Source organism: Danio rerio, chromosome 12, assembly GCF_052040795.2.
Source record: "Danio rerio strain M-AB ecotype USA chromosome 12, GRCz13ab, whole genome shotgun sequence".
NCBI lineage: Eukaryota > Metazoa > Chordata > Actinopteri > Cypriniformes > Danionidae > Danio > Danio rerio.
Window position 1 is genome coordinate 45516918 of NC_141032.1, and position 19295 is coordinate 45536212.

At 32.6% G+C, this 19295-nt stretch overlaps 1 protein-coding gene and 1 non-coding gene across 8 annotated transcripts in view; both read left to right on the forward strand.

The window, feature by feature from the left end:
* Positions 1 to 19295, forward strand: part of LOC141376869 (uncharacterized) — a 601238-nt gene that overhangs the window by 216708 nt on the left and 365235 nt on the right. The gene's annotated exons all lie outside the window — the stretch shown is intronic.
* LOC147834573 (uncharacterized) overlaps positions 1 to 19295 on the forward strand; it is a 205417-nt gene that overhangs the window by 67621 nt on the left and 118501 nt on the right. For 6 of the 7 annotated variants that reach the window (XR_015504672.1, XR_015504669.1, XR_015504671.1 and 3 more), the window contains one exon: positions 14879 to 15011. The exons of the other annotated variant lie outside the window; for it this stretch is intronic. This is a non-coding gene — a transcript (uncharacterized LOC147834573). The remainder of the gene's footprint in view (positions 1 to 14878; positions 15012 to 19295) is intronic. 7 annotated transcript variants of the gene reach the window in all.

Consider the following 19295-nt stretch of genomic DNA (forward strand, 5'->3'; position numbering starts at 1 on the left):
TTAACATTAACAGCAGAATATCAGAAATCCACAAGTAAATAAACAAATTTTTCTCAGTTATTTTCACAGTATGTCTGCAGTGTGTCTGCTAATATTATAAAAGGAAATTTTCACAGTATGTCTGATAATATTTTTTCTTCTGAAGAAAGTCTTTTTTTGCTTCATTTCGGCTAAAATAAAAGCAGTTTTTAATTTTTTTAAAAACATTTTAAGGTCAAAATTATTAGCCCCATTAAGTTATATTTTTTCTCGATTAATTAAAGAACAAACCATCGTCATACAATAACTTGCCTAATTACCCTAACCTGCATAGTTAACCTAATTAACCTAGTTAAGCCTTTAAATGTCACTTTATGCTGTATAGAAGTGTCTTGAAAACATCTAGTAAAATTTTATTTACTGTTGTCATGTCAACGATAAAATAATTCAGTGATAAAAAATGAGTTTTAAAATCTATTATGTTTAGAAATGTGTTGAAAAAGTCTTCTCCGTTAAACAGAAATTGGGAAAAAAATAAACAGGGGGGCTAATAATTCAGGGGGTTTAATAAATCTGACTTCAACAGTATAAATAATAATAGATCTTGAGATTAACAATAACTCAAGATTAACAATGCATTGGAAGTCATTGTTAGTTCGATATGCTTCCCAACGTAAACCCATAACACTTTTTATACAGTGTTGCACCTTAATTTTCCCTTTTTATTTCACTTGTTTCAAAGAAATAATTGCAGCGGTTTCATCACTCTGCACAAAAAGACGACTGCACTATGTGTGGAGGACAGAAAAAGAAAAACAGGCGAGGGAAAGAGAGAGGCTTGCCGTGCTCACTAAAACAGACATCATTAAGCAGGGTGGCCTGACTATTTCATGCACTGAAAAATTTATGAATGTGGACACAGAGGTCATGGGGACACAGCTACCATTAAACCAGCCCAGCACCCCTTAACAGAGACCCCTGCCAGCAGCTGAACTCGGCGTTTCATTCCTATTCTACTCCGGCGCTCCACATTGTGTTGCCATAAATGTGCATTTCATGTGTAAACATCAATGCTGAGCAGCTTTAGCTTCAGTTTGCATTAGCAGCTAGATTGAAGTTTGAGGTTTTTGTTGAAGCTTTAGTTTTGGTTTATTTGGGTATGTGCCAGAATAAATTATAAAGGACATTTTAAAAGATTTGAGGTGGCTAAAAATTATTAAACAGATGAATACTGAATGCACATGAATCAAGGAAAGATGACCAATTAGAATTCAGTGTGCTAGCAGTCCTGTTATGTCATTGTCATTGTTTTATATTTATACAGGTTTAAAAAGGTTGTCGTGATTTATTGAAGCCATTCACTACAGTGTAAGTGTAATTCTAGTTTTTATACTAACAATAAAATGTGATTAGAAAATAATTATATATGCATTTTACACCAAAGAATATTTTGATGACATATTAAAAGATCAAAGTGTAGTCCTAAAATAAAAATAAAAATCTAAAGTCTATTCTTTTATCACAAAAATTTAATTTAATTTAATTTAATTTAATTTAATTTACAATATAATAATTAAGTTTAATAAAATTATTCAGTATATTGTTTTATGCAAATATTTACTATTGTTAAAATAATGGTCGTTACATTTATATATTTAAAAAAATGTCATTGTAATTGATGCTCAGACATATTATTAAAATGCATATTATTAAAATAATTTCTGAATGACCACGTAACACTCAAGACTGGAGTAATGATGCTGAAAATAATACATTGGATCACTGGAATGTTTGACAATTCAAAATATATTCATAAAATAATGTTATTTTAAACAGTAATAACAATAAACAGTTTTGCTGTATTTTTTTTTAATTATTAAATAAAGGTTTCCTTGGTTTTTAAATTAAAAAAATCCATTTACCAAATGTGTTTGCCAGGGGGCTATAAAAGAGTTTGCCAGGTTATTCTGGCATGTTCTGATCTTGAGATCAACTTAAATAACTATTGAAGTTTTCACCATCAGTGTCACATGCAGTATCTTATTAATTAATTAACCTCAAAATAAAATGACACAAATTCACATTTACTCACCCTCAAGTAATTCCAAACCTGTTTGAGTTTATTTCATCTGATGAACACAAAAGAAGATACTTTGAAGAATGGTGAAAAACTGTAACCATTGACTTTCATAGTACGAAAAAATATTCTATGGAAGACAGTGGCCACCAGTTTCCATTCATTCATTCATTCATTCATTTTCTTTTTTGCTTAGTCCCTTTATTAATCTTGGGGCCGCCACAGCGGAATGAATCGTCAACTTATCCAGCATATTTTTACGCAGCGGATGCCCTTCCAGTTGTAAACCATCTCTGGGAAAAAGAAGATATTCTGGAGAATGCTCGAAACCTGTAACCATTGACTTCCATAGTAAGACAATCAACAGCCACCAGTTTCCAACATTCTTCTAAATATCTTCTTTTGTGTTCAAAAGAAGGATAAGCAAATCTGTAACAAGTAAATAACAACAGAAATATATACTTTTTCAGTGAAATAACCCCCTTTACCTAACGAATGATTTGTTGTCATCTCTGGATGTCCACATAAAGTCTCTTATGTTCTTATCCAGTGGTGATAATTCACCACAAAACTGAATACAGAGACTAATTTACTCACCCTCAAGTGGTTCCAAACCAATTTGAGGTTTTTTTTTTTTTCATCTGTTGAACACAAAAGAAGATATTTTGAAGAGTGCTGGAACCCTGTAACCATTGACTTCCACAGTAGGACAATCAACGGCAACCAGCTTCCAACATTCTTCAAAATATCTTGTTTTGTGTTTAACAAAAGCACAAACAAATCCAGAACAGGGTAAATAATGACAGAAAAATATTTTTTTAGTGAACTACCCCCCCCCCTTTAACAAATTATTTATTATCATTGCTGAGCACCCATGACAAGTCTTACCTTCACATCTGAATCTGATGTATTAAAATGAAAGATCACCACAAAACAATACAACATTATTATTTACTACACCATCAAGTTGTCTCAAACCTTTTTGAGTTTCTTTCATATGTTTAAAACAAAAGAAGATATTCTGAAGAATGCAGGAAACCTGTAACCATTGACTTCCATAGTAAGAAAATCAATGGCCACCAGTTTCCAACATTCTTCAAAATATCTTCTTTTGTGTTCAAAAGAAGGGTAAGCAAATCTGTAACATGTGAATAATGACAGAAATATTTTTTTTTTCAGTAAAATAACCCCCTTCACCTGACAAATGACTTGTTGTCATCGCTGAACGTCCACGAAAAGTCTCTTTTCTTCACATCCAATGGTGATAATTCACCACAAAACTAATTTAGTTACCCTCAGGTAGTTCCAAAGCTGTTTTAAGTTTTTTTTTCATCTGTTGAACACAAAGGAAGATATTCAGAAGAATGCTGGAACCCTGTAACCATTGACTTCCATAGTAAGACAATCAACGGCCACCAGTTTCCAGCATTCCTCAAAATATCTTCTTTTGTGTTCAACAAAAGCACAAACAAATGCAGAAAAAAATAATGACAGAAATATAATTATTTAGTGAACTACCCCCTGCTTTACCCAACAAATTATTTATTTTAATTGCTGGGCGCCCATGAAAAGTCTCTTACCTTCACATCTGATGTATTAAAGTGAAAGATCAACACAAAACAATACAACATTCTGAGTTTCTTTCATCTCTTGAACACAAAAGAAGATATTTTGAAGAATGCTGGAACCCTGTAACCATTGACTTCCATAGTAAGACAATCAACGGCCACCAGTTTCCAGCATTCCTCAAAATATCTCCTTTTGTGTTCAACAAAAGCACAAACAAATGCAGAAAAAAATAATGACAGAAATATAATTATTTAGTGAACTACCCCCCGCTTTACCCAACAAATTATTTATTTTAATTGCTGGGCGCCCATGAAAAGTCTCTTACCTTCACATCTGATGTATTAAAGTGAAAGATCAACACAAAACAATACAACATTCTGAGTTTCTTTCATCTGTTGAACACAAAAGAAGATATTTTGAAGAATGCTGGACCACTGTAACCATTGACTTTCATAGTAAGACAATCAACTGCCACCAGTTTCCAGCATTCCTCAAAATATCTTCTTTTGTGTTCAACAAAAGCACAAACAAATCCAAAAAAAATAAATAAATAAAATAATGACAGAAATATAATGATTTAGTGAACTACCCCCTGCTTTACCCAACAAATTATTTATTATAATTGATGGGCGCCCATGAAAAGTCTCTTATCTTCACATCTGATGTATTAAAGTGAAAGATCAACACAAAACAATACAACATTCTGAGTTTCTGTCATCTGTTGAACACAAAAGAAGATATTTTGAAGCCTACTGGAAACCTGTAACCAATGACTTCCATAGTAAGCAAAAAAAGAAAACAATTCTAGTAAAGTCAATGGCCACCAGCTTCCATCATTCTTCAAAATATCTTCTTTTGTGTTCAACAGCAGCTCAAACAAATCTATACCGAGTAAATAATGACAGAAATATAATTTTTCAGTGAACTAACCCCCTTTTTCTAACAAATGATTTATTATCATTGCTTGGCGCCCATGAAAAGTCTCCTCAATCCATTTTGTAGCACTTTAGATAAAACCAGGACCTCAGGGAAAGCCTCAGCGTCACCCGTCTGCGGTTCATTCAGAATTCAGCACGTCTGTGTCGGCCTCTAATGGAAGTTGAACGCAGACAGAATTATTTGGTAATACACAGATCGAGTCAATTTGAGAATGTATTAAGTGAGCTTTAGCCCGTGTTTGAGACATCTTAAACATCAGGAGGAAGAAGAAGAAGAAAAAAAAAGAGCATTAAAGTTAATAGGACAGTGAGCAAGCACAGCGAACGTGAAGAGATCCACTCTCACGCTTCAGCAGATTCAGCGCGGCGACATATTTTAGGTCAATTATTTGACGGCTCAGACTCGCCTGCATTATTTAAGCGTGTCATCTTTACAGCGCGCGGATGCTTTATCCCCATCCTCTCCTGCAAATACCACTGATCTATTAACAATTACTTTACCCCCGCCACTCCGGCAGCCTATAATTTATCAACCATTAAAAATTGATCGATATTAAAATTTAGCATTTCACTTTTCCACTGGTGCGAGCATCCGAGTGGAATAAAAGGCGAGGTCTCTGAAATATTTACATGAGGAAACTTGATAAGGTTTAATGCTGCTCTCCATCTCTGTCCTCTGGGACCTGCCGCTCGTGGTGGCATTGAGCCGAGACTTTGGTTTGGTCTTCTGACTGTCCTTTTTTTTTTGTGTGAGCGAATGATAACATCATGTTTCAGACTTTGAGCGTGAAGCGTATACACTAGGTCTGGATGACATCCACGTGAGCATGAAAAATGCATATCGCCGCTTGTGATTTGCTCAAACAGAACCTAGAGTAGAGTCGAGGTGTTTTTTTTTTTCGCTCAGGCTCTTGTCTTTGGCAAACGTCTTCATCTGCTTTGACCTCTTCAGAATCAAGGTCTTTAAAGGCTTTAAAAAGATCTGTCATTTGAGTTGTATTGTATTTAGAAGACTTAAACTAATGCATTATTGGATTTTTTTATATATTTCTACAATTTTTAAAAGGATACATTGATTTGTGATGTATTTATAAGACCTAAAATGATGCGTTAATTGATTTCAGATGTGTTTAGAAGATTTTTTTTAAAGATACATTGAGTTGTGATGCTTTTTAGGCCTTAAATAATGCATTATTTGAGTTGTAGTGTATTTAGAAGACTTTACATGATGTGCCGTATGAGTTGTGAAGGATCTAGAAGACTATTATTGGATTTCTGATATATTTAGAAAGTTTAACAAGGATACATTGCTTTGTGAAATATTTATAAGATTCAAAATGATGCATCATTTGAGTTGTGATGCATTTAAAAGACTTTAAATGGTACATTAGTTGAGTTATGATGCATTTAGAAGGCTTAACATGATGCATTATTGTTTATTTTTTAAATATTTCTAAGATTTTTTTAAAAGATGCATTGAGTTGTGATGCTTTTTAGGCCTTAAATAATGCATTATTTGAGTTGTAGTGTATTTAGAAGACTTTAAATGGTACATTAGTTTCGTGATGATGCATTTAGAAGGCTTAACATGATGCATTATTGTTTTTTTATATATATTTCTAAGATTTTTTTTGAAAGATGCATTGTTTTATATATTAATATGATACATTATTTGAGTTGTGAAGCATTTAGAAGACATACAATTTTGTTATTTGATTTTTGAAATATTTAGAAGATTTTTAAAAAGATGCATTAAGTTGTGATTTATTTATAAGACCTGAAATTGTGCGTTATTTGAGTTGTGATGGATTTAGTTGACCCAAAATTATCCTTTTTTTTTTGAGGTGGCATGTATTTTTAAGACCTAAAATCATACTTTATTGGAGTTGCCATGTTATTGTAAGACTTAAAATAATGCATTATCTGATTTTGTATATATTTAGGAGATTTAAAAAAAACAACAGATTTGTGAAGTATTTATAAGGCCTAAAATTATACATAATTTTAGTTGTGATGCATTTAGAAGACTTAAATTAATACATTATTTAAGTTAGATTGTATTGGTGAAGACCTTAATAATTTGTGTTTTATTTAACTTTAAAAAGGACACCTTGTAATTTTTTTTGTTGTTGTTGTAATTGGTTGTTTAAAATCATGTTTTTATATTTAAACCATTTAAATAAGTACTTTAAGATTTTAAATATTTGAGTAAAATATACCTTCATTTTAGGATTATATAAATTTTTTCTAGCCTTTTTTATGTATACTTTTACCATTGTGTTATTGTAGTTTTATTTTTTATTTGAGTTTTAGTTGTTGGACAACTTTAAACTAAATTAAACTAAGAAATTATTTATATATATAGTTTTAATATATTATAGTTCCGTTAACAATTTAGTAGTAGTAGTAGTAAAACTTTATTGCCCTTGACAGGAAATTTGTTATGGGCATCACCATATTGCTGCAGACAGTCCTTAAAAACAAACAATAAAAAAAAATACAAAATACAGTATAATTATAATGCTAATTAAAATACACTCTTGTTAAATAACCCACTGAAACTGGTACAAAGGATTTCTTATATCGGTTCAACCTATGCTAAGGGATTTTATATCTCCTACCAGAGGAAAGCAATTCATTGTGTGGAAATAAACAATGAATTGGATCATTCATTTATTTTAAGTAGCAAAACTAATATTAGTTGCTTTTAGATTTAGTTTATAAATGCAAGGTGAAACCTCTAAAAGCTCTCCAAATAGAAACAAACATCTCATAACAACGATCAGTCAATAAGCTGATCAATAATTAAACTTCCCCCTCGAAAACCGAGGCTATGAGAAGCTCTTCAGATCATCCGCAGGAAGACCAGCGCTTTCATAGGTTTTGTGAGTTTAAAAACTCCTCTCTTTTTTAATAAATCCACCCGATGTGAAGTCAAGATTCACGCTCACTTATTGAATTTCCAGCCATCTGCTCTGTTTAGATACTCGCAGCGTTTGGCCTTAATGAGTCCAGTAGAGAGAGAACCTGTTGAATTATTAATCAAGATGAGCGAGAGATTAAAACAGCCTTCTTAACCACTCATCTTCAGTTACTGTAAAAAAACATACAGTATATGAGGATTATATAGGTGCTGCAGATCGCCTTTTCACTTTTCAAAACACATTTTACATTTTAAAGTAGCAGTTCACTAAAAATAATAGAGGACAATTTGTGTTTTTTAGGCTATTATTGTTGATTTTAATCAAATAAAGTCAAAACAACACCAAATGCACCATATATTTAAAAAAAAAAACAGGAGATTATGAGTGAAAATGGTTCAAAGTCTGTTTGAAACGGAAGACTCATTACAGACTTTTATTTCAGCATGATAATGTATTTTCAATAAAAATGGAATATTAAGTAGGGGGCGGGGTTTAAATCTTTTATTTGCAACAGACTAATGGGGTCTTCACATGCAGCATGCATGAGTAAATCGCGCTATACACACGTAGGCGCGTCAAATTCACTTCATTCGTGCGTCAAATTTACTTCACAATAGATGCAGATTCGCATCTTGGGCAGGGCTTCTGTCCGCCTAGTGACTCTAGGTTGTTGCTAAATGGCTAGCATGGTTTTTATTGAGGGATGAGCTGTGCTTTACCTGATTTAGGAAGAGTGAAAAACTTTGTAGATTTGTTCGGCGCCGTGTCTGAGTCCACTAGATCCTTTCAGAGGTGCACCCAGCTCTGTGAGCTCATCAACTGCTTCAGAAACTTAACCTGGATGATGAAAGCTTTCAGTTTTGTTTCAGACTGAGTCGAGCCCAGTTTGATTAGCTGTTCTCCTGTGTCTGCTGGAGGATTTTTCCTCGGGACACCAACAACATAATCACACCCCTACTAGAGCAATTTCCTGATTGGTTGACAAGGTGCAAATGTCTGGTAAAGTTCAGATTTTCCAACTCAAGCTATACGTGTGTTAATTGCGTCAAACGCAACAATTTGTGCTGCTTCATTCATACGAATCACATCATTTGCATCGTCTCATTCACATGAAAAGTGCTGCAGGATGTCTATTCATGTCTTTGCATCGCTAAACATTTATGTAGGGTTTAAATTCAATTGTTTAAATACTTTTTTATTGATTTTTAATATAACACAATATACACAACCAGGGCTGGATTAAGAACACATTGGGCCCTAAGAACACAATGGACTTTTTGACAACTGTTTGTGTAGACTGTTTGATTTGTTCGCAGACTGTCTCGATTATATTATTTGGGAAGGATTGTGCCAGTGCACGGCTGACACTGCGCCTCAGTTATGAGTCCATTCAGGATGAGCCTGCCTGCCCCAGCTTCTAAAACTACATGAACAAGTTAATCAATAATGAATACTGTTGGTATTTTATTTTTTGTTCTACAACAAGCTTTGTTAGCCTACCTTTGACTATACGGTTCTAGTCGTAGTGCCGAAATACCACTACGTCCATATAATATTGGGACATCTGATCACCCCTATGGAGGACTAAAACAAGGCTATTCAATATTTTGATTTGGCCACAGCCACTTCGAGCCCCAGTTTAGAATCAGCCTCACTGTTTCTGAACAGCAACGAACCGAAAGGAATACTTCATTTCACCGACATGCAAAAGCAAAATGCAAAGACGTGTTTCCCGGCACCATGGCGCAAATTAAATCTTCAGCCAATCAAGGGCCCCCTTCTTCAGCCCCACTAGCCCTTATGGTAAAGTGGAAGTGAAGCACTTTGTACACTGGATTCCTTTTTAATGAGAAAAAAAAATATATATATATATATATATATATAACAATATATATATATATATATATATATATATATATATATATATATATATATATATATATATATATATATATATATATATATATATATAACTCAATTAATGTAACCATTTTAAAGAAAAGAGCATGTTTTACTATAGCTTTTAGCGCAAGGACACTACCATCATGGAATGTCGCTGTGTCTGATGTCATGGGGTTGGTTCTGTTCCCTCAGCTGAACAGATACAGTGGAAGTAAAGGACTGAACACGGAGACCGGAAAGCCTAATTTAACCCAATAAGTGAAGTTGTGGGTTCGGAGCTGGTGCAGATACAAGCATCAGATGTGTGTCTAATACATTAAAACATTCTATTTTCTTTCCATTTTATTTATCGATTGTTTGATGCGCTTTGGTCCACTCTCTGTATTACTTTCAGTTTTCACTACTAAAGCCGCTCACCTATTTCTTTGTTCAAACCAAACTAAGATCAGCGTGGTTTTTCACATGCCAGGTTTTTATGTCCTTCAAACATGTTAAGAGATCAAGTTGATCAACTTAATAAGGGAATATATCGTCACATAATCCACAGAGATGTAACTTAGTAAAGTGTGAAGTCATGTGCTTTAATCGTTGCATTACTTTGAATGTAAATTTCCTCATCAGGCAGTGCTGTACCAGCGTGAGAGAGTGAACCAAAGCGCATCAAACGAAAGGTATTAACAAAAGCAAAATAGAAAACGTATAAAAAAATTTTTATATATTAGACAAGTTTGATGCTTGTATTTGCACTAGCTCTGCGATGCACGTCCACAACTTCACGCATTGGTTTAAATTAGGCTTTGCAGTCTCCGTGTTTGTTTCTTAGAGATGGGTTGCTGCTGGAAGGGCAACCGCTGTGTAGAACATATGCTGGATAAGTTGGAGGTTCATTCCACTGTGGCGATTAATAAAGGGACTAAGCTGAAAATAAAATAAATGAATGAACGAGTCTCCGTGTTTAGTCCATTACTTCCATTGTATTTGTTGGGGAACCAGTCCCATGACATCAGAAGCAACGATAGGCCTAGATGGCAACCCCCTTGCACTAAAAGCTATAGTAAAACATGCCCTTTTCTTCAAAATGGTTTCATTAATCAAGTTTGTTTAATATATTTTCATTAAAGTGGAAACCAGTGTACAAAAAAATGTAATCTTGACTGACTTACATGTATTTTAATCAGGCCCTGTACACAATCACATAACAGATATGACACACTCTAACCCTAAACAACACTACCACACAGAATAAACAACCCGATGCAAAACTGTACACCCCATAAAAGGGGCATAGAGAAGAAAACTACAGTTGAAACCAGAAGTTTACATACACTCAAAAAAAGGGAACATAACCATTAAAAAAAAAAAAAAAGTTTGATGTTAAATCATACTAAATGTTTACTATTTTAGGTCCGTTAGGATTACCTAAATGATTTACATTTGCTACATGGCAGCATAATGATTTTTTTTTTTTTATATAATTTCTAGACAGTCAAAAGTTGACATACATTTTATTGGTATTTTTTTAGCCTTTGCTTTTAAACTGTATACTTTTGGTCAAATGTTTTGGGTATCCTTTCACAAGCCTCTCACAATAGTTTGAAGGAATTTTGGCCCATTCCTCCTGACAGAATTGGTGTAACTGAGTCAGATTTGTAGGCTGTTTTGCTCACACAAGCTTTTTCAACTCTGCCCACAAATTTTCTATAGGATTGAGATCAGGGTTTTGTGATGGCCACTCCAAAACCTTCACTCGGTTGTCCTTAATCTACATTTTAACTAATTTGGCAGTATGCTTAGGGTCATGGTCTGTTTGGAAAACTTATTTGTGGCCAAGGTTTATTTCCTGGCTGATGTCTTGAGATGTTGCTTCAGTATTTCTACATAATGTTCTTTCTTCATGATGCCATCTATGCTGTGAAGTGGACCAGTCTCTCCTGCAGCAAAACAGCCCCACAACATGATGCTGCCGCCCCCATACTTCACAGTTGAAATGGTGTTCTTAGTCTTGAAAGTGTTCCCCTTTGTCCTCCAAATGAAACACTGGTCATTATGGCAAAACAGTTCAATCGTAGTTCTATCAGACCACAGGACATGTCTCCAAAAATGATTCTTTTTCCCAGTGTCATTTAGCAAATTGTAATCTGGCTTTGTTGTTGATTCTGGCTTGTTGATTTCCCCATGTTGTCACAAGGAAGCAGTGTGTTTGAGGTTTTCCTTAAATATTATTCTACATTTGTGTCTCCAAATAACTCAAATGTTGTCAAGTAGCCAATCAGAAATGTCCAAAACCTTGACACCATCATCTGAGCTTTTTCAGAGGCATAATAAGCTTATTGTACGTAAACTTGACTTTTAAGAAAAGTTATAAAAAATTCTCAAAAAAAATCTCTCTCTCATTATTCTGCAATTAAGCATAACAGACGTACCTTACCTAAAAGAGAAAAAGTTTAGTCACTTTAACATCTGACTTTTTTTTGAATGGTTATGTGCCTTTTTATACAGTGGATGTAAACTTCTGCTTTCAACTGTAAATGGGGGTGGGTTATCTATATTTGTTTGTGTTTGGTTTAAAAACAACAACTTTTCATATGGATATTAAACAACATGCATAAATAATAATGCCCCCCTAAAAACATTTATTAATTAATATGTTCCAATTTTTAAAAGCAACATGAAACATGCGCTTCATGCATTGCATCTGATCAAATAACTTTTGTTTTTCTCGTGCATTGCCACCATTTAATTAACTGTGAATGCACTTCCTGTATTGCACATGTTGGCGTCAGACGGCGTTTGACGCAAACAGAAAGTGGAAACAGTAGTTTTGGGCTAAAGGGCAGATTTGTGTTGCCCTGATTTTCTAATTGAGATGAAATTATTCATTGAACGTTTGAAAATTACACCGCCCACTGTTCCCGCACAAACGCCTGAACTACCTAGGGCTTACAGAATTTAACATGTAAATTGCAGAAGAACATAGAAATCTCGCTCCGAGTCCCAGAAGATCCAGATTAAAATCGAACACACGGCGGCGGTTTCCTTTCCTCTCTGACATTGTTGTGTTGAAAAACTCCTCTGAAATGAGATGTAGGCAAGGTGAAGATGAGCCCTATAATGAGATTTTGAGAGGGAGAAAAAAGCCGCCCGTCTTTATCTGTTTAACAGATTAACTAAGGATATTCGCACACTTCAAACGTCTTTTCTCCTGAAAGTCTGTGGAAATTAGACGGCGGTTCGTGCGATTGAACACTTCACATGGTGCTTTAAGACAGTGAGGAAATTTTGTTTTTAAGACAAACAAGACAAAGCCTAACTTGTACATGATGTTTACCTCAGGATCCAGATGAATGCTGATTATGCATACGCAGTTTATTTCATAAGTCGTGGTTATGATCTATTTATCACAGGAGAACCATTGGATGCTGATATATGCAAGGAAAACCACTACACCTTTGAATAGTTGAAGAATAAGGCATTATTATTACTTGCTCCTGCGTTATTACATAGTAATCCATTATCCTGCTTGCACTGCAGCCACTACTTGTAAAAATGTTGTTCAGATTTGTTTTATTTCAAGCATTTGTCTTTTTTTTTTCATTAAAATGCTAACTTTTGTAGTGCACTCATTCAAAGAAAAAGTGTAAATGGCTGCTTTGGGTTTTTTCATGAATATTTCTTCGGCTTAGTCTCTATTTTAAAGGTCACCACAGCGGAATAAACTATTCCAGCATATGTTTTACGCAGCGGATGCCCTTCCAGCTGTTTTCCCAAAGTATTGGGAAACACCCATACACACTCATTCACACATGCACTCATACACTACAGCAAATTTAGTTTATTTAATTCACCTATAGCTAGGGCTGTTTGATTAATCAAAATTGCTTCACATTTGCAATTTGAAACGTTTCGATTAGCTAATCACAAGAGACTCTTGCTGTGAGGCGACAGTGCTAGCCACTGAGCCAACCGTGCCACCCATTTTAGTGCAATTTTACAGCAATATTTGAAAAGAAAAAGTGTAAATATCTACTTTGGGGCTGAATTTTTTAAAGATTTACTGACAGAAAGTAAAGTATAAATGAGTCTGTCAGTTACAGTCAAGGCAAAAACAGATAGACAGCAAAAGAAGATAGCTAAGAAGAAGATAGCTAAGAGTATCATTATTGTGTTGAAGGCTGCATTATTTGGTAAATAATATCTGACAAACATATTTAAAAAAAAAGAAAAGGCATATTGTAGACAGAAAAATATTTCAAATAAGCAAAACACCTTTAATAAGTGCAAATCAAATTGACTATGACGGATCAATGAACAGTCATAGGCTTTGTGTGATATTTATTTTTTTATTTATTTATTGAGACAACAACAGCAACAACAACAATAATAATAATAACACTACTGTACTACTACAACTACTACTACTACTACTACTACTACTACTAAAACAGCAATAACAATAATAATTATTATTTTTATTATATTAATAACAATAATAATAATAATAATAATAATAATAATAATACTACTAATAATAATAATAATATTTTTGTTGTAAATTTTTTGCCTGAAACAGAAAAAACTCAACTCTTGTATAAGCGATTAGTTGCTATACTTAAGAGTTTTGAGTAAACCCATTGCCCTAATCACTGTAAAAAAAAAAAAAAAAAAAGAAGAAGTAATAAGTTGAAAACTAAAAATTGTAAGTTAACTTACTGCAGAGCTGTTTTAAGTTGACTCAACTTGCAACCCTAGAACTGCACTTGACTTGGTTTTGTAAACTCAAAAATGCTGGCTAGCTTAAAATTTTCAGTTGAGTCAACTTTTTTTTTTTTTTAATCTAACGTATTATTATTATTATTATTATTATTATTATTATTATTATTATTATTATTATCAATATAATAATAGTAATAATAATAATAATAATAATAATAATAATAATTAATGACAAATAATATTAATAATGCTACTACTACTACTACTACTATGACTACTACTACTACTACTACTACTACTACTAATAATAATAATAATAATAATAATAATAATTAATATTATTATTATCATCATCATCAACAACAATAATAATAATAGAAAACTTTATTTTTTTGAGTTCATTAAACATTTTTAATCTTCACTGTAAAAATGCTGGGTTCCACACAATCGATTTCTTTTGGGACAACATGAAGGAATTAAGGTAACTTCTTAGTTTTTACAAGTTTAAGTGGATGGAACATAAAACAATTAAGATGTCCCCAAAAAAACCCTCAAGAACTGTTTTGTTCCAGCTTGTTCTGTAGTTTGAACAAACAGCAAAGTCATAATCTGAGTGTTTTCTGCTTGTGTTAATTAGACTCACTGTAAACACTTCTGAATGCGTTCAGTCCGGCAGGGAGTTTGTTGCTGTTTCAGAAAAGATGAAGAATAAAAACAAGAAGAAAGAAATGCATCGGTTTAATTGCATCAGAGCCTCATGTTTTTATTGATTGTAGAAAAATGGCTTGCGAGTGAGGAGTGACTACAGCTTAATAAGTGGCAAAGCATTATTTCGCTGAAAGCCCTTAGAGGCAACGATGCTTCATCTAGGCCTGGACCAAAGAAACGTGACACGGCGCTTGTTCTGAGGTCAGTGCTAATGCTTTCTTTATTGGATGATCATTTGCAGCATGATGGTTATGCAATTATATGTGTGCGTGCATTTATTGGTTTAGTTTTTAATGGAGTTTGACATTTCACCTCAACATATTCACTTCATAATTCTGAGTCCAAATGCTATTTTTAAATGAAATTTATGTTGATATAATGGTTAGTTTATTTTATGCATTTTTATGATGGCTATTTAACTTGTTCGTTCCACTTTCTGTTTTTATGTGTGTTGTTTATATTGGTTTGTTATTTGTCATAATTTATGCATTTGTTTTTAATAATTTTTTTTCAAATTATAATCATGCTAGCAGCTATCGAGTTATACATTTATAATTTAATAATATATTTCTAAATTGTTTAAGAGGCTTTATTTCCAGTTTGTTTTCTATATACAGTTGAAGTCAGAATTATTAGCCCCCCTGAATTATTAGACCCCCCGTTTATTTTTTCCCCAATTTCTGTTTAACGAAGAGAAGATTTTTCCAACACATCTCTAAACATAATAGTTTAATAACTCATTTCTAATAACTGATTTATTTTATCTTTGCCATGATGACAGTAAATAATATTTGACTAGATATTTTTAAGACATACAGTTTAAAATGACATTTAAAGGCTTAACTAGGTTAATAGGCAGGTTAGGGTAATTAGGCAAGTTATTGCATAATGATGGTTTGTACTGTAGATTATCAAGAAAACATTTATCTTAAAGGGGCTAATAATTTTGTCCTTAAAATGGTGTTTAAAAAATTAAAAACTGCTTTTATTCTAGCCAAAATAAAACAAATCAGACTTTTTCCAGAAGAAAAAACATTATCAGACACACTGTGAAAGTTTCCTTGCTCTGTTAAACATCATTTGGGAAATATTTTAAAAAGAAGAATAAATATTTGAAGGGGGCAAATAATTCTGACTTCAAATGTGTGTGTATATATATATATATATATATATATATATATATATATATATATATATATATATATATATATATATATATATATATATATATATATATATATATATATATATATATATATATATATATATATACACACACACACACACACACACACACACACACACACACACACACACACATATATATATATACAGTTTAAGTCAGAATGATTAGCCCCCAAAACCATTTTAGGGTCAATATTATTAGCCCCTTTAAGCTAATTTTTTTTTTTTTTTTCAATTGTCTGCAGAACAAACCATTGTTATACAATGGTTTATGTTATACATTAACTTGCCTATATATATATATATATATATATATATATATATATATATATATATATATATATATATATATATATATATATATATATATATATATATATATTTTTTTTTTTTTTTTCCTCCTCACACAAATAAATATATTATTTAAACATATAATGAATTAAAATAAACACTATTCAAATTAAACAAATACTGAAGCCTTTCTACAGAAGAAAACTATTATAATAATCATTAACAATAATAATGAACTAACTTAGTATGATTCAGTATTTTAGTAATATTGTAGTTTATATATTAGTTTATATATATATGTTTGTTTTATTTCAGCTAGAATAAAAGCAGTTTTTAACTTTTTAATAACCATTTTAGGATCTAAATTAATAGCCTCTTTAAGCTATTTTTTTCCTTGATAGTTCTTTAGAACAAACCATCATTACACAATAACTTGCCTAATTACCCTAAAACCTGCCTAGTTTACTGTCATCATGACAAAGATAAAATAAATCAGTTTTTAGAAATGAGTTAATTAAACTATTATGTTTAGAAATGTGTTGAAAAAATCTCTCTGTTAAACAGAAATTGGAGTAAAAAATTAAACGGGGGGCTAATAATTCTGACTTCAACTTTATAATTGTTAAATCCTTAGACTTTTTTTGTTTTACGTTTTTGAAGCAAACCACAACTCATTGTTTATTTTATTTTACTGTGTGGTTTAAATATTACTCATGCATGTTGTTGACAGCTTATGAAATCCACTCAGGACTACGGTCGTCCTCTTTTGCCACATAAATGATTCCTCATTGCCAAACATCAGCTATGAAAAACTGTTAACAACGCGCCAGACACATCCGCACACCTAAATATTCCTCCCAAGCCGGCAAATCCATCCAAACAAAGCAGAAGATCAGCCTAATCTATGTGCTGGGATATTTTTGCCTCCTTCTCCAGAAAAAAATGTGCAATTTGGTCAGGCACGAAAAAGAGAGGCAGAGCGAGAGAGAGAAAAAAAATTGAGCAGACCCTTCCAAGCAATAAATCATTGGATTGCTGGTGACACTCATACAATACGGATATAGTGTTAACTGCAAGAGTGAGACAGGGCTCCTTGGCCCTCTGGGGTGACCTTGCCTGGCTGCCGTAATCTATCATTCTGACACCGGACACACTGGTTTTGTTTAATATTACACTATTGGCATATACAGTAAACACAATGCAAAGAAAATTTAGACACAGACATGAGGTGAGACAAGAGGAGGTACATGTGTAGAGGCATTGTGTTGTCAAGCCCCGTGCTAACTTTATTTGGAGGTGCACTTCTATTCAGCTTGCGTCCTGTTTTATTGGCTTGCATCACATTTGATGGCTTGTTCTATTGTGAGAAGTGCTTGTAATGTAAATCAAATGCACACCGTGAGTCTGAACTGCAGCTTTCGGTTGCCAGAGATTTACTATCGGTTTAGAAAATCTGTCTGTTAGTCTTTGGTTCAGTGTGTCATGTAAATGAATACAAAACAGGGCATGGCACCAAAATAACCCGAATTATTATTAACCAATTAATTCGTTAATTCGTTTGGTTAAATATGATTTTTGAGATGAACTTTAGGTGATGAGCGTCAATTCTGTTTTTGAATCTTTTACTTATTTGTTTAAATGGCTTTTGATTGCTTATTCTGTTGCCAAAAGTGCACATTAATTGTATAATTTGTGTCTGAACTACCGTTTAGGTTGGCAGAGATTTGCTATCAAATACAGTTTAGCAAATCTGTCTATTTATCTGTCGATCAGAGTTTCATCTAAATGAATACAAAGCAAGGTATGGTAACACAATCGCACTAAAACATAAATGTAAATGATTATTTTTGTTTATATTATTTTTGAGATGAATTCTTATTCTGCTTGCATTCTGTTTTATTGGCCTACTTATAATTTGATAGCTTATTCTGTTGTAAAAAAAAATACATTTAAATATTTAAAATTTTTATTTTTTTTGGTTGCCAGATATTTACTATCAAATACAGTTAAGTATATATATATATATATATATATATATATATATATATAGATGGATTGAGGCTGAAAGGGCATCCGCTGCGTAAAAACTTGCTGGATAAGTTGGCGGTTCATTCCGCTGTGGTGACCCCGGATTAATAAAGGGACTAAGCTGACAAGAAAATGAATGAATAAATATTCAAATATATTTCAATGATATACTTACTAATTAGTAATGAATTAAAATTGCAATAATCATTAATAATCATTTAAATATGTATTTAATTTTGAGGTGAACTTTTGTCTTATTCTGTTTTCTTGGCTTACTAACATTAGTTCATTAATATTAACTAATATTTAATAAAAATAGAATGTAAAAAAACATAACTGATTTACAAAAACAACATTAAAAAAAATCTGGATTTTGTCAGTGTTAAATAAAAAAAAATATGTCAAGCAAAAAAATAAATATATGTTAAATTAGTGTCAAATAAAATAAATCACATTTGCAGTTTCCTAAATGAAATTTGAAATGCACATTAATTTAGTGACTATTTTACATAAAACTACAACTGATAACAAAAAAGTCTAAAGTTATTTCAATGTAAAACGTTGAATTTGAGCGGATACAGAGTTCTATAAGTGTGTTTTTTTCCATGTAAATTATTAGATGACTTGTTTCACCTTCAGAAACAGTACAGTATCAAGCCTATGTAACTTCATTGTATTCAGGTTTATTGGCTTATATCACGTTTGATGGCTTATTCTCTTGCGAAAAGTGCTTGTAATGTAAATCAAATGCGTAACGCGTGTCTTTCTTGTGAATGTTTGGCGGGGAAACGCGTCGCATTTGCAGTGTCCTAAATGAAATCTCACCAATTTGAGGGGAAGAAACAGGGCGGTTCAAGTTCACCAGTCTGGTCTGACACTCGGGGTCCATAAATAATGTATTTTGGGGTGACCATTCATTCTTCTTTATGTCACATACGCGCGCAAATAAATTATTGTTATTCACAGTTTGACAGTCGCACA